Source organism: Lygodium microphyllum, chromosome 25 (assembly GCF_053477565.2).
Source record: "Lygodium microphyllum isolate KBCC chromosome 25, Lygodium_microphyllum_v1.1.10, whole genome shotgun sequence".
Lineage (NCBI taxonomy): Eukaryota > Viridiplantae > Streptophyta > Polypodiopsida > Schizaeales > Lygodiaceae > Lygodium > Lygodium microphyllum.
Genome location: NC_141159.1, coordinates 29,856,270 through 29,869,510, shown reverse-complemented (window position 1 = coordinate 29,869,510; position 13,241 = coordinate 29,856,270). Strand labels below are relative to the sequence as shown.

General features: G+C 40.0%; 1 protein-coding gene across 2 annotated transcripts in view; it reads left to right on the top strand.

Annotated features, from left to right (window-relative positions):
* Positions 1-9,708: 9,708 nt before the first annotated feature.
* LOC148014028 (histone deacetylase 15-like) overlaps positions 9,709-13,241 on the top strand; it is a 40,206-nt gene continuing 36,673 nt past the window's right edge. For both annotated transcript variants that reach the window (XM_087666833.1, XM_087666832.1), the window contains exon 1: positions 9,709-9,983. The gene's annotated coding sequence lies outside the window, so the exon portion shown is untranslated. The remainder of the gene's footprint in view (positions 9,984-13,241) is intronic.

Here is a 13,241-nt window from a genome sequence, read left to right as displayed (position 1 = left end):
GCAGCAATTGAGAGGAAAAGCCAACCACTGAGCCCATATTTCCGCCACTTTCACTTGACCAATTGACCAATGAGATACAAATTTGAAGGATAGGAACTCCAAGAAACAAAGTTGCGAAATCCAAGAGACAAGTCTAGAGAGTTGAACGAGAACACCCACACAAAGAACCACACAAGAGCATTGCAAGAAGAGTTGAAGAATTTGTCATCTGGCTATTAAGAGCCTTATACACTTTGTTGGCGTGCCTCATAGTGAACTTGACCTTAGGTCTCAAAGTCCTAAAACCTGATGAGTCAACAAAACTGAGTGAATATTCCCATCCATCTATCCATTCACATGTTGCTAGAGCTAGCAACATAAGAGCCTAGGCCAAAGCTAGCAGACTAGATGGTGCTAGATAAATTTCCCAAGGCTGACCTTAGATGCATTGAGTGTAGCATCATTCACATGTATCATGATTGTCCAGCATGCAAGGTTTCATATAGTACCCTACCTAGGTCTACCATGCCTAATATACGAAATGTCCAAGCCACAAACACTGATCTAGAAGATGGAGAGCTAATCCCTTCTACATATCTTAGGGTCAAACTAACTGGCAAGCGAGAGCTCATCATTGACACTCTCATAGATGAAGGTTCAGATTACAACATCTTAACCTATGAGGTACGGACAACCTGAGCTCGCGTTGTCGCAGCGCGTGAGGGTGAAGGTCACCATAGGGGATTTGTAAGAGATCTGGACAAGATAGATGGAGATGTGTCTTCAAGAGATAGGTAGTTTTAAGTAATTGTTTATAGGTTTGAGAGGAGCTTCTCAACTTTCAGTTCACCTTTTGTCTTGGAAAATCCGAGATTGATACATAAGACAATCAAATAAATGGGTTAAGAGCTTGCAACTTTTGATCACAGAAGAATGAATTGTAAACAGGAGTACAACCTCAATTTATACAAGAAGAGTCTTGTCCTTCATTGCCAATGAGTATAACTGCCTATGTCAACCTAGGCATGAAGAGGATATTTAAGTCGCTTCTCTTTTCAACTGATAATGAAGATAGAGGATCAAGAAGAAGACTGCCTATTTCAGTCTCTATGAATGAATCATTATAGTTGGATTTACATGAAAAGTTCATGACTTAGAACAATGTATCTTGCACTAAGTAGCTTCATAAAAGCTTCAGCTGCTTAATTCCAAAATATGGCAAGAAATCTCTAGAGGTCTACTTTAAACCCTCTCTTGAATGAAAAGGAAGCAAGATACTATTGAACTTGTAATGCTTGGAGTTGAGGTAGACTTTGTGTTTACAGAATTTAGCCTATGAATATCCTGGTCAAGAATAGTTTGTGTTCTACCAAGATAAAGGAAGTGGTTAACAAGTAAAGCTTTGGCCCATTAATTCCCTATTATGGGCAGCCAAGAACAAACCATGAAGTTACAAATAATCTACCAAAGAGTATCTTCAATGTCCTTTCAAGGTAAGAGTGTTTAGATGCAGCATTTACAAGAGTATGTAGAGTATATTCTCATCATAAATCATAAGAGTAAAACTTGGAATATCAAAAAGCAGCCCAAAGATTGTAGTGGGCTGAATATGATAGTTTTTAAATCAGAGTTTTAATATCTACCAAAAAGCTCTTCTTGGTAGGGAGGAGAGACTTCATCAAGCTGTAGTTATGTAAGAAATTGCCCTTCTTTTCTTCTACACAAATAACTTTACTAATTTTCATCGTTTAAAAAACATGGTCCATATTTTGTAGTGTAATGGCAACTTGATAGCATTTACTCTGAAATAACATATGTGAGGGATTCAATCATGGCATATAAATAACCTCACAATTGTCTAGACCGTTATCACCATTCATGGTCTCAAAGTGGCGGATTGTAAGATGATTACTCAAAATCATTCTAAGGTTTGTTAAGTTCAAAGGAAGGTTAGACACTATTGTGAAGAATCTCTTATAGCTCATTATAATGCTCATATTAGTGTTATGTCTCTCTCCATCTTAGATAGCTTTAAACACCCATTCATATTCTCTAGATGACTCTTGAGTTATCCATGCATTAGGTTCTTTGTTCATTTTTCCTAGCCAAATGATACTCTACACTATGTGATATCTCCTTACAACATTGGTAAACACAAAACAATACTAAAGGAGCTCTTAGAACCTCTTTGTAATGGACATGATCCAAACTACCATGAATGGGCCTACAATTCATCCCAATAAATTTAACAATGAATTCTTTGTTTATTTCCTTTAAGAGATGATTCCATGCACTTGAGGGAGAATCACTTATAGCATTGGCAAACACCAAAATGTACTTAAAAGTTTTTACAACATCTTTGTATTGGACATGTCTAGACTAGCATGAATGGTCCTAGATTGCTTCCTATAGGCATGAGCAAGGGAAGGTTGATTGCTCAACAATGCAAATGGCAGAATCATCTAACAACCACGAGCAAATATTCCCGTCAATGCCTAGTCCACCTAGGAGTCCTGAATATCCTACATCCTCTTCCCTTAAATGAACACAAGAAGCACAATAGCAGTTGCTAAGTGCAGCTGCTAAATCCCAATCTCTATCTCTATCTAAGCTTCCAAATGTCCAAGAGGTGGGACATGACACCGCCCTTATCTCTCAACCTAAGGATATGCATGTGCAATCCACTGTGACTAGCTCAACTGATGCTCGATCTGCACAAGTGAGTGCTCAAATGGCAACAAAAGACATGACCACTTCTGATCTGCCTAAGGACTTGACGCTGCAGTCTACCAATGCTGAACTAGCCACTACTCCTTCCAATAAAAAATCACAGCAGTCACAGCCTTTGGCCATGACGATGCCTCTCCCGGAATGTGTCCTTAGCAATTCACCTGTGGAAGAGGTGTCGCAACCAACATCCTTGACACCTCTAGCACTGCCAAAGCACCTAAAGCCTAGGCTTGAGGAGAAATCTCTCAAAGATTTGGCCAAGGAGATGGCTCATTTGACCAATGAACTAGAGATGAAGTGCCCAATGAAGCTTGATCACAAGCTAACAGCCATCACACATGCATACGTCCATGGGGACATTGGAACGCCAACACCAAAGAACACAAAGCTCATAGCTGAGCCCCCCTAACTTGGAACAAGCAACAACATGTTTGCTCCCACTATGTAGTTGTTGCTGAGGAAGTCATAGAGGACATCCCAAAGGCCATGGCTAGAGAGTCGCACTTGATACCCTCACATTATACTACTCAATGTGAGACAAATGAGGAAAGGCTTGAAGCAATTAAACAAAAAGGGAAAGGACAAGGTAACTTTGCATAGAAATGGTACTCCAACCAAAGTTTGGCATCCATAATTGGTCACCAACTAGGACACCCGCTGCGCAAAGGAAAGCCCTTTGGACATCAATACATGATTCCATGTACATTGCCCCAACCTCATTACGAGTGTTGGCAGCGGTCCATGAGGTCCAACTTTCTACCACTGTCCACAAACATCCCTTGTATGATAAACTGCTTCTAGAAGAAGATCTATATGTGGCTAGCAGGCTAGGAGTAGGGAGCATGGTTCTTGATGTTAGTGCATATGTCTTTTGCCTCACTCAAGACCTTGCAATCCTAGATCTCTATGCTTCCTATCAATACAACCCTGATTTCTTTAGCTGGTTTCATCCAAACCTATACGGTAAGAACCCTAAACCATCTCATGGCTCTATACTAGAGTCACCCAAACCCCTAGAGCAAGAGAAAAATAGCTCTAAACACAACACCCGCTCTTATAAGAAGCAATAGAGGCATATTCCAATGGGTAAGGGAGAGAGCCTAGAGCAAACACCCCCCGACCAAGAGCAACTGCCAATGCAATTGGATGATGGGCTAAACGCAGATGAATTAGCTAAAGAGCTAGACTCTCCAAAAAGAGAGGCATCTTTACCCTCGCAACCTAGTGAGGTTGTCCAGCAAGCTGCGGCTATGTCCCATGAGGACACACAAAAAAAAGAGAATGGTGAGGCCCACCAAGCACATAACGAGTGACCTAGTTCAGGGTCCTAAGTATTTAAAGGATACACCTCAATTTCCCAAGAAAAAGAGGAGAAAACAACGAAAACAATGGCAGTTGCAAGTGGTGGTAGACTCCAAGAGAATCGAGACCAAGAGCACTGAAGAGCTGAGGAATAAAACATTGAGTCCATCCACCAATGAATCCATTGTCATCTCTCCTAACGGCTGTGAAACCTCAAACGCATCCATGTGTTTTGATAAGTCAAAGCAACCATTACCATCAACAGTTGCTTACAACACTCAATCCACCGACAACAAAACTTGCATTGACCAATGAAAAGTGGATACAACACTGTCACAACAGGGTGACAAAACTATACCAGTCACATCCAAGGAGAATCATGACGCAATAGCAATAAAGCCTCATGAGAAACATGAAAACCTCGAGGGCATAAGCAATCCTAGCATTGACCAATCTTTCTCATCTAGGCCTAAGCCCCCACTAAAGCCTAGGAAAACCCCAAAAACCTTGCATGAGATAGCAACCGAGCAAGCCTTCATAGAACATAGAAGTGTCACAGAGTGCTTGGTTGAGTTGGATGCTAAACTCAAAATATTCACATGTGTCTACGTCCTTGCAGACATGCGTGCATTCCTTAGGAAGCAGCTTGAGGAATACTTGCCATATCATCTATCTTGGGAAGAGCAAGAATATCTTGACGAGCACTATGACAAGCTCCTACATAAATGCATGCAACTCATCTCTGACGAGAGGAAGCTGATGACTTATGCTTAATTGTGACATTCAATGATGTGCTTTGCCAACCAAATCTCTTAGAGATAGAGAAACTAAAGTGACAATCAGAAGATTGAAGTCAGTTTGAAAAATGTTGGTTTGAAAACCGTGCTACAATGGCCAAACTTGGAGCCCACAGTCTCAGAGGAGCGATTGGTCAAATGGTGGTGTCAAAGAGACCCAACCTATGTGGTGCCATCTTCCTTTCAAGTACTGACTAGCATTCGGGGTATGGACTTAGTCGAAACTAGCCAATAAAACTCTCCAATTGATAAGATTCTCACTAAGAAGGAGCTACATGTTGCGAGTAGACTCAGACAAGGTACCATGCTACTCGATGTTGTAAAATGTCTGTTGTTATTGAGTAAGCTGCCATGAGTATTGGATACGTGTGCCACACTCCAATACAATCCTAAGTCTACAATCGGTTTTTATCCTCATGAAATGACATGGATGTATAATTTGTACATAAATAAACAATGAGTTTTGTGACTGTGTATAAATAATACCAACACACACAAGCAATGATAGTCAAGCGCATGAATAAAAGTTTGGGTTTGATAGATTGAGCTCCTTACGTCCTCCCCTCACCATGTGTCTAGAAGTCATTACCATCTCCGCTTCTAGGTGGAGGGCATACAATCCTCATTGCCTCCATGGGAAGCCCTAGCCAACACCTCTGAGGGTGTAGACGAGGCCCCGACCCCTCCTTCTGGGGACGAGCCCTACTCCATTCCATCGCAGCCAGTCCACGCAACTTGACATAAGCAAAGATTTGCTACTGGCCAAAATCCGCCCCACATTGGAAGCATGACAAATGTCATCACAGGGGCCGTCCCTCTATAGCAAATACTGCATGCCCCGCCTCACCCCTCCTCGTCATATACACTTGATAACCCAGTGTTTAATCCACTTCATGCAAATAGCTCTATCCAACCCTTGGTTCACATTTTGCAGGTTCCTCCATGGTAACCCATCATGGAGCACACAATGCAGGTGGCTTGCAAAGAAGCTCTCCTTTGTAGAAGCATACGACACAAGCTCCTCCACCAGAATGCTACGTGCCTACCCTAAAGAGGTATGCACCGAGATGACGCCCAAAGCAACACCGCCCAGGATGCAAGTCGAAAGCTCCCCAAGCCAGGAAGAGGAAGACTCAAGGTAACGCTCGGGGGTAGCGACCCCTGACGTGTAGGCCCTCCCCAAACGCTCGGGCACCAAATGCCCGAAAGAGGAGAAGGAAGCTAAAAACAATAAGGAATTTGCTGAACTGTTTCACAGCATTCTTGATATGGCAGGCGGCCAAGGACTACACCATTTGGGTTCTAGCTAATGTCTCCCCAGCCTTGCCTATTAGGAGCTCACCACCAGCAATGCCCTAGTCATCTGGTCACCCGGACTCACCCTGCCTCATACAAATAGAATAGCTCCTACTTTGTATAAGATGCTTACCAAGTGCTATCTTGCCATGACTTTTTGTCTTTAGATGGTTAAAAGGGGGAAGGTTCTCCAATTGTACAAATGTGCCTTACCTACTTCTAATACATTTCACGTCTTTAACGAAAAAGATAATCAAGCGCAGGTGATATGCATTGAAATCAACACCATGGGATTCAGATATGTGATGTCTCTTTGCGTTGCACATGTTCATTATAGTTAAAACATATGACTTGCATGTACTCTCACGAGTTGTTAAGTGGATACAGGACAACACAGGTCTCTGTACGAAAGCATTCAATGTCTAAGTTACCACAAGACCACCAACCCCACAGAGAGACATTACAGAAAAGCAATAGAAATACCAAGAACCAAGAACCATGACGGAAGCCCCACTGCTAGAAGAGAAAATCACCCTTGCAGAACACCCGCATTGCAATTGAGCATGGCCAAAAGCATAGTCATTGGCTACTCTCTCTTCCTTGGACAAACTCTACATTTGGCTCAGTGCAGTTGCTACCTCAATTGTACTGATATCTCACATATTACAAAGAGGTTTACAAAATCTCAAGTGTATCTCTCCATCTCAACAAGTGTTCCTCTAGCATCGAGACTAGTAACACAATCATTGTTGTAATATCCATTTTCATAGCCTTTGGATCTTGACATTTCCCAATCCAAATGAAAGGTTGATAGCCTTAATGTATTGCATTGCCTCTATTCATTTCATTTTATCCAAAAAAAGAAGAAGCACTCACGATCACAACACAACACCTAGGGGTCCTCAAATTTGGTACGTCCAGTGACCTTGGTCGGCTGGCTTCGTCCCTAGTCCCCTAGCCCTTTACACATCCCTCGCAATTGTTCAGGGCACATCACAGACACATGACATACCTAGGAAGCTTGTCTTGCCTATGGTTAGACCTGTCACCCTGAACCATTTATACAATTCTTTTTTGCACTCCATCTCAGTACCATTGCAATCAATAGTGGTAAGCAAGGCACAAAAGACCATGGAAAGTACATCGTACTCTTCGAACAACACAACTAGCCACTAGCTACCAAAAGTTAATGTGTCAATAAGCTCAATTATGCTACATCATGTTGTCAAAATCACAAATGATGCCTCAACAAACCTTTGTATGTACTTCTCCTCAACATCACCAAAATTTTCCACTCCATTGAGCCCTTGCTTCATCCACACATGGCTATGAGGAACCATACCAATAGTTTTCTAGCTACATAATATCTAAGTACGCACGGGCACTCACATAATATTTGAACCACAACCTATACATAGTTTGGGTCCTCAAGTGCAAGCCATTACTCTCTACTTGCTTAGAGTTCAACCTGTCTCCCAAACTAATCAAACTACATCTTGTGCACACAATAAGAAGACTAGCACCAACCCCTTGGGAGAGACCCTAGTACTACTCACATCATGCTCAATAAATGGTATATAGGTGAATGATGTTGTTTAGCCATCCTATCATTGATATAGTCTACCGTCTTGTTTTTTACCCCCAAAGCACTTCTAATGTTTGGAAAAAACCTAAAAGGTTGCATTTTACATGGATTCTCATTACTCTTGGCTTCTTGCATATGTTTGTGCAATTGCTACCACAGAATCTGAGTACTAGGGTATTTGTTTGACTTCATGGAGTCCTTCTTTTGTGGGTGCTTTGGAGGAAGATGCTTTAGTCACTATATTGATCAATTAAGCCTAGCAAACAATGTGTCATGTGCTTTCATATGTTGCAAGCAACAAATAATATCTAATTGAAAAACAACCATTGCTACATAAGAGATTTACCTTCAAGAGGAACCTTGTGTAAACATGATTTGAGCACAACAATAACAAGTGCCATACTAAACAAAATGCACCATCATTTTCCCTCACTTCAACTACATAAATCCTAACCTATTAATGGATGAACTCACTATTTATACCATTGTCTTTTGCATCATGTGTAAAAAAAATAGTTTTGTGATTAGTGATACCCATTGAAGAGGATACCCAAGATGGCATGCATTGCCATGGAAAATCGATGTAAATACTTGCTTCATCACCATGCTGTAGGGGTTGCAATGAGAGACATGTAAATCACGACATAGAAGATTGATCTCCTTGTTGAGCTAGTACAAATAGGAAATAGAGCCAACACCAACAATGATCACTATTGCACATGTGGAGAGGCCCACCAAGCCAAATACCAATGATGACAACATTGATGATGACACATTCATGAATGACCTTCTCTTCAAGGGCAAGCCAAAAATTTAAAACGAGGCATCACATCACTTGAAGATGATTGCAACCATAAGAAAGGTTTGTATCACAACCATGTGACCACATCCATTGGCATAATTATCTAACCACATGCATTTCCATGTTTAATAAAATAGAATCAAATTTCTCATTTAAGGAAAATGGAGAGCCATAACGTGGCAAGGCTGTAGGTATAGAGGAGACAATCTTTAACTATTGAACAAATAAAACAAGAATTCATATCAATGTATATACTAATTAGGTTTCTAAATCAACCATGCATGAAGACATATAGATGGAGCTCATCTAGTAGTAGGAGTCAGAGTTGGCCATAATAGAAGAATCGTTTTCCCTCCTTATGAGATGATCTAAGTCATAATAGGTAGGTGTAAGAGTGAAGTAGCACCTAGCTCATTTGTGCCTTATGTGCACTACTAATATTTCTAGTCGTTCATCAAGGGTGAAGTAGCATCTATCTCACTCATGCCCCCCACATGCACTATTAGTACGACTAAGCATTTGTGCTTTCTTTGTTTGTAGTAATGTCACTTCAACTAAAAACAATGTTGGCATCATAAGCACTCATTAGTTTTGAGCAAGAGAAAAGGAGGAAGGAGTTCTGCACAATCATATTAAACCAAATATATGCATAAGACACAGTTTATGGGCCATATACTTGAAGCGTATATGCAAGACAACTCATACTTTTGTGAGGGAAAGGACATGACCCCTAAATTTATAAATTTTAGAGATAATTGTGCCAATCATCCTCCATACATATTGCATGGTACCTATTTAGATTTAGACACTACACAGACGACATTTGTGCCTATGGGAGAACAGATGATCTTACCCTTCGTTCCTTTTTATTCATATCCATGCTATTGGCAACATCACATGCAAGAAGCATTGGTGTGTCAGTACTCTTCTGATCAAGCAAGCTCAAGTAAATTCTATGACGCCTCTCTCTATCCTTTCATCCTAATGACACCAACTATCTATTTGCAAGACCCCTACCAAAGGCTAACCATCCAAGGATGGCTGGTTTCTTTATTGTTTTCCTCTTCTTCTTTCTGTTCATAATAATTAAAGCATAAGTATCTTTAGAGTCTTGCTTAATTTCGGGATAGGCTTGCAACTATATTGCCTTATTTTTAAAAGATTGATACTTCTTATTGATTTTTGTTATTGGACTTGTACAGCTGCAGACTATCGTGCTTCCAAATCTTCTAAGACGATCATAACGCTTGTTCATATTAGATTCTTCACAACGCTGTTAAATTTAGGAGGGGGAAAGGTTGCAATAGGAAGCCGGAAGCCGGAAGGTCATGTTTATGATGTCTTGACGCATAGCGTAGAAACGCCCTCTTTGTGACCATCGCAAGCAAACTCAGAGTGAGCACAGGGAGGAAGACCTTGCCCGCGTAAGCGAGACTCTGTTTCAGGATGATACTTTCGTTCAGTTACTACGCCCCAGCAACCCAAAATCAAGGTCTGCATCCAATCATGCATTGATCTTTCCAATTATTCATCGTGATTTTTTAAGTTTATCATGACATTCGTATCAAAGATTACTGTTTTATTATAATTATTATAAATATTAACATCAAGCTACTGTTTATAAGAAAGATTATTTGAAAACAGACTTAAGATGTTGCCTTGGCAAGATGCTGTTTGTGGGTTCTCTGTTTCTGTAACTACTCGTCCGTACCATCACCATCAGACATACAACTGTTGATGGTTATCATTATATTATCGTCAAGCTGCTGCTAATAAAGAAAAAGAATTAAAAGCAAGCTTAAGATGTTGTTGTGCCAAGTTGCTGTTTGTGGGTTCTCTGCTCTTGTAATTATTTGTCCGTACCATCACCATCAGACATACAGCTGCTTATGGTTGTCATTATATTAATGTCAAGCTAAGGAAAAGAAAAGAAAAGAAAAGAAAAACTTAAGACGTTGTTGTGCCAAGTTGCTGTTCGTGGGTTTTCTGTTCTTGTAACTGCTTGTCCTTACCATGACCATCAGACATGCAGCTTTTTATGATTATCGTTATATTAATATCTTATGGTGATGTTGGATGATCGCTATTTTTGTAACCACTTATAAGTACCACACCGTCAGGCATGCATTTGTATAATAATAATAATAATAATAATAATAATAATAACAGCCACCTTGGGGAGCGTGGCCATATTTGAAGGCTTGAATTTTCATAGATGAAAGCAGTGTATTTCAAGAGGATTTAAGAGGCCAACCAGTTAGCATTAAATTTGGGGCTAATTTATTTCCCAAGTAGCTTGGGTGAAGGCCAATCCCCTAGCATATCAAGGGGCAAATTGATTTAAAGGCTTGTTGGTTATTTATGACATCAAGAGGTGCTTGGATGAGTGGAGGAGGTTGAAGAATCTCAGTTGCACTCCATCCATTTGCAATGCAAATCAAAGAAATATTGGAACGGGCACCAAGTTTTTGGGGCCAATTGGATGTTGTTTGTCCAAGATTAAGTTAAAGTGTGTATTTCATTTTATGTTAATTTGCTTATTGCTGTAATTAAGTGTTAATCATGTCATTACTACCCTTTCAAAGAAATAAGATTGGTTTTAGCTACCCATCCAGTTCTCACCATGTTGTCGCATTTAGTTAACACTAGTTAGTTGACATTGGGCAGTTGGTTCGTTTATCCTTTCCATTGAATCAAAATTTTGTTGGGCAAGTATTGGTTGATGACACTTTCTTGATATTGAAAGTGTTGAGAAACACGAATCTAGAGCTAGTTAGCTATGGTGGACGCAAATCAAACACACGATACATTTTTAGAATGAGGGATTGTACCTCAAGTGAATTATGTTCCAAGATAGATTAACTTGGACTCATAAAAACAATCTTGAGTAACTCAAACTGATAGTTCCATTGTATTGAAATGAGTGTCAAGTACATGCATTTATAGCTTTTTGGATAGTACCACTTTTCCTCTCTGTGCTTATGGGATTTTAGACATTTCTTCCTAGAGCATACATCATTGTTTCTCTCTCATACAAAGCCACTTATGGTCAAACCTCTTTTGGGCACACATCCAACCTCTACGGGCATTCATATTAAGCATCATTTGCTATTCTCAACACCCCCTCTCAAATGACTTGTTCCTACCCTTGCTGGCTTTTGCCCCCCCTGCATGTAAATATGGACCAGGAGACTAGCTCTTTGGTAGCCTAGTTAAGTTAAGGCTTGAAACTTTACATCTTGGTAGGGTTTTTATATTCACTATGGGAAACAAGATCCACTATGGGAAATTCTTTGTTGTCAACAGCGGAAAGTATCTTCTTTATCTTCTTTGGGCTTCTTCGGCACTCTTCATTGTGTTTCTTATCCCTTTTGTTGGTGTGTGGTACTTCTTTTTTTGCTTCAATCTTCTTGACACGGTTGTTTTGCTTCATGCTTTTACAAATGAACACACTGATTGGTACATGGGCTTGGTTTGACAGACTCTCATACATGAAATAAATTTCGGAATACATGGATTTTATTTGGCTCAATGGATAGACAATCACCACGAGGTGAGACTCTTTTAAACGCAGCTTTGGAGGTGGACCAGGATGGGTAGGAATAACTAAGATCCCATCATTCGTTAGAAGTTTATTCAAAGCAACACGAGCTTCATTCCGAACCTTTAAATATGTCCGCCACCTTTTAATAATAATAATAATAATAATAATAATAATAATAATAACAGCCACCTTGGGGAGCGTGGCCATATTTGAAGGCTTGAATTTTCATAGATGAAAGCAGTGTATTTCAAGAGGATTTAAGAGGCCAACCAATTAGCATTAAATTTGGGGCTAATTTATTTTCCAAGTAGCTCGGGTAAAGGCCAATTCCCTAGCATATCAAGGGGCAAATTGATTTAAAGGCTTGTTGGTTATTTATGACATCAAGAGGTGCTTGGATGAGTGGAGGTTGAAGAATCTCAGTTGCACTCCATCCATTTGCAATGCAAATCAAAGAAATATTGCAACGGGCACCAAGTTTTTGTGGCCATTTGGATGTTGTTTGTCCAAGATTAAGTTAAAGTGTGTATTTCATTTTATGTTAATTTTCTTATTGCTGTAATTAAGTGTTAATCAGGTCATTACTATCCTTTCAAAGAAATAAGATTGGTTTTAGCTACCCATCTAGTTCTCACCATGTTGTCGCATTTAGTTAACACTAGTTAGTTGACATTGGGGAGTTGGTTCGTTTATCCTTTTCATTGAATCAAAATTTTGTTGGGCAAGTATTGGTTGATGACACTTTCTTGATATTGAAAGTGTTGAGAAACACGAATCTAGAGCTAGTTAGCTATGGTGGACGCAAATTAAACACACGATACATTTTCAGAATGAGGGATTGTACCTCAAGTGAATTATGTTCCAAGATAGATTAACTTGGACTCATAAAAACAATCTTGAGTAACTCAAACCGATAGTTCCATTGTATTGAAATGAGTGTTAAGTACGTGCCTTTATAGCTTTTTGGATAGTACCACTTTTCCTCTCTGTGCTTATGGGATTTTAGACATCTCTTCCTAGAGCATACATCATTGTTTCTCTCTCATACAAAGCCACTTATGGTCAAACCTCTTTTGGGCACACATCCAACCTCTACGGGCATTCATGTTAAGCATCATTTGCTATTCTCAACACCCCCCCTCAAATGACGAGTTTCTATCCTTGCTGGCTTTTGCCCCCCCTGCATGTAAACATGGACCAGGAGAC